Source organism: Saimiri boliviensis, chromosome 19 (assembly GCF_048565385.1).
Source record: "Saimiri boliviensis isolate mSaiBol1 chromosome 19, mSaiBol1.pri, whole genome shotgun sequence".
In the NCBI taxonomy this organism is placed as follows: Eukaryota; Metazoa; Chordata; class Mammalia; order Primates; family Cebidae; genus Saimiri; species Saimiri boliviensis.
In genome coordinates, this window is record NC_133467.1 from 5,701,726 (window position 1) to 5,705,663 (window position 3,938).

The window sequence follows — 3,938 nt, forward strand, 5'->3', positions numbered from 1 at the left end:
GGAAGAACTAAATAAAATGGAAACCAATAAACCATGTGAACTTTTTATTGCCAAACTTTTGAATACATTGAAACAGCAGCAACAACAGCATTCAGAAAATAAGAGAGAAAACTCTAAAGATCCTGAGGGATCTTGGGAAAATTTAGTTTCTGATGAGGATATTTTTGCACTGTCCTTGGAATCAGCAAACACAGAAGATTTGGAACCTGTTAGAAACCTTTTTAGGAAGGTGTAAAGCACACCTAAGTATTAGAGACTTCCAAAGGAAAGACGACAGTTTACTGTATTTAAACATTGGGATTCAAGTGTCGAAACTCTCAAAAGGCACCTGGTAGTGGTTGTGGCAGGTACAAAAATGAGTGGTAAAAGTACTCAGGTAACACAATTTCTTTCGGAAGATTGGCCACCAAATGATTGGGGAGCAAGTAAATACAACATTATTGTCTGTACCCAACCTCAGAAAATCTCAGCTGTTGAGTTTAGCCACCAGAGTGTGTGATGAATTGGGCCATGAAAATGGACCTGGAGAAAGGAATTCTTTGTATGGGTATCAGATCCAGATATTATTTTGAGTTTGTGAACCTACCAGTTTACTCTATTGTACAACAGGGGTTTTGCCAAGGAAACTTGATGGTCTTTTTACTAATGTGTCTCATGTTATTGTAGATGAGGTTCATAAAAGAAGTGTCCAGGCAGACTTCCTAGTAACTATCTCAAAGGAAATTTTACAGAAACATTCTGATCTATACTTGATTCTAATTAGTGCCACTGTGGACATTGAAAATTTTTTAATATATTTCACACACTGTCCCATTCTCCGAATTTCAGGAAGGATTTATACTGCTGAGATTTTTCATTGTGAAGATATAGCAGAAGAAACAGGCTTTGTACTGGAAAAAGAGTCAGGATATTGTCAGAAATTTCTGGAGGAGGAAAAAGAAATAACCATTAATGTTACGAGCAAAGCAGGGAGAATGAAGAAAAATCAAGAATACATGTCAGTTCATACTAGAGCAAATGCTGATTTAAATATATCTTTCCGAAAGTACAGCAATGGTACTCAGCATGAATCCTCATAAAATCAACCTGGATTTCATCTTGGAACTTCTTGCATATTTAGATAAAAGTTCCCAATTTAGAAATATTGAAAGAGCAGTATTAATCTTTTTACCAGGCCTTGCTCATATTCAGCAGTTGTATAATCTCCTATCAAATGATAGAAGGTTTTATGCTGAATGATACAAAGTGGTATCTCTGCATTCTATTCTTTCTACCCAAGATCAAGCTGCAGCACTCAAATTTCCTTTGTCAGGAGTCAGAAAGATTGTTTTAGCAACAAATTTTGCAGAGAAAGGTAGCGGTATTCCAGATGTCATCTTTGTAATTGATACTGGAAGAACAAAAGAAAATAAGCACCATGAAAGCAGATACAGGAGTTATTTGGTTGAGACATTTGTAGTAAAGCCAGTGCTTTGCAGTGCCAGGGGAGAGCTGGGCAGGTCAGAGGTCAGAGATGGCTTCTGCTTCCATGTGTACGCAAGAGAAAAATTTCAAGTCTTTATGGATTATTCTGTTCCAGAAATCTTACATGTACCTTTAGAGAAATTATGACTTCATATTATGAATTGTAATCTTGATTCTTTTGAAGTTTTCCTTTCAAAGCCTTAGATCCTCCTCAGCTCCAAGTGATCAGCAATGCAATGAATTTGCTCCAAAAAATTGGAGCTCATAAGCTAAATGAGCCTCAACTGACTTCGTTGGGACAACACCTTGCAGCTTTATCTGTGTATTCAGGATTCAAAGATGCTTATTTTTGTTGCAATATTTGGCTGCCTTGACCCAATTGCAGCACTAGCTGCAGCTATGACAAAGAAGTCTCCTTTTACCATACTAATTGGTCAAAAAGATGACGCAGATTTGGCAAAATCAGCCTTGGCCATGATGGATTCAGGCCACCTGATAATCTACAATGCCTATCTAGCAGGAAAGAAAGCAAAACAAGAAGGATTTATATCTGGATCCTGTATTCTGTTCCACTGGTATGTGTGTATGTTTTTATTCCAGTACCATGCTATTGGTAACTATACTTGTAGTATAATTTGAAAATACATAACATGATTCCTCTAGTTATGTTCATTTTGCTGAGGATAGCTTTGGGTATTCTGGGTCCTTTGTGGTTTTGTATGTATGATTTTTAAAAAATTTTTCTATTTCTGTGAAGAATGTCATTGGTATTTTGATCGGGATTGAATTCCATTTGTAGGTTGCTTTGGAGAGTATGGACAGCTTAACAATATTGATTCTTTCATGAACATGGAATATCTGTTCATTTTTTGTTATCATTCTGAAATAATATTTTGCCAGAGGAACTTTCTTAATTGAACATAAACTGTTCACCCTAGAAGTAATTCTTCCATAGCTCACTCTCTCAGAGTCATGGATAAATATAAAAGGCTTATTTGGAAAAAAAGAATGCCCAGGAACATATTTAACGCGGTGTATGGGTTTAATAAACATTTGTTGAATTAGAACAAAAAAAGGATTTTCTTAAAAATCTCAAGAAAAATTTGGATAAAAATACCTATTATTTTACTACACACAGATCAAGGAGTTCAGTTTAACACAGGATACCTACAAAAAAGTTAACAGATAGTAGACTGTGATAACATATATCACTTGTTATTTACACTTAAAATAGTTTAAAATAATATAAGATTAAATAATTGATAGAAAAAGCTATTCTCAAATCAATTAGTTGAAATACAAAATCTGATTTCTCATGAACGTCTGACAATTTCATTAGTAATTATACAAATAAAAATGTAAATAATAACCATTTTATACTTGTATTGTTAGCAAAACATGAAATTTGATTGTATAAATGTTTTGGTGAATATGTAGATAGTTTGAAGCAAGTGTATAATGCTGGAAATAGTTTAATCAGAAGAATCCTTCTGGAAATATGAAAATATAAAATAAAATTGAAAATGAGTATATATTGTGATCTGCAGTTAAAATCCTTATACCCAGAAATGCCTGCCCAGTTTCATGAAAATCATGTATAGAAACATTCATGAAAGCAACATTTTTGCTAGCATGTAGATAAAGGCAACTTAGATGTCTACTTATGGGAAAGGGACAGTAAAACATGGAGGAAGCCTGCATAAAAATATTGTGGAACATTTTGAAATAGGAAAACAGTGTGCTAATATGCAACTGAAATTATTTTTGTTTAAATGTTATATTAGCAAAGGGTATAAGAGTGTTATTTAACATAAAAAAGCAGGTATGACCACAGAAACAAAAACATTTCTTGGCTTACTAAGATGTAGGTGTACAGGCATGAGCACATACGTGTGTGTGCATACACACACACATTTAACCATGAGGGAAGATGGCAGAGATTGTAAATGAGAAATAGAAATGATAGTAAAAAAATAATTTAAATAAAGGAAAGACCTTGCAAAACTTGATATGCCATGTACTGTGGGGTATGATAAACTCTCTAATATGTACCTAAATTCAAAACAGAAAGTAAGAAAAAAATGATTTTAAGGAGGAAAAAAAGGGAAAGAGGAGCTAAGAGGAGGGAGGAGAGAAAAGTAAAGAAGCAAACCTGTAAAGTTATCTTCTTTAAGATTTCCACGATTTATGTCTAAACATTGAAATTCCTTGTCTCTGTAGTTTGAGTATCGATGACAAATTTTATGTTTTTAACCTAAAGGCTCCACCAAAAAACTATTAAAACATATAAACAAATTCAATAAGCTGCAGGATACAAAATCATCAAGCATAAATCAGTAGCATTTCTATATGCCAAGAGCAAACAATTTGAAAAAGAAATTACAAAAATAATGTCATTTGTAACAGCTACAAATAAAATAAAATAGCTAAGAATAATCTTAACCAAAAAAGTGTAAGATCTCTACAATGAAAAC

General features: G+C 33.5%; 1 pseudogene; it reads left to right on the forward strand.

Annotated features, from left to right (window-relative positions):
* Positions 1-410: 410 nt before the first annotated feature.
* LOC101053785 (ATP-dependent RNA helicase DHX29 pseudogene) lies at positions 411-2,382 on the forward strand (annotated as a pseudogene).
* The last annotated feature ends 1,556 nt before the right edge of the window (positions 2,383-3,938 follow it).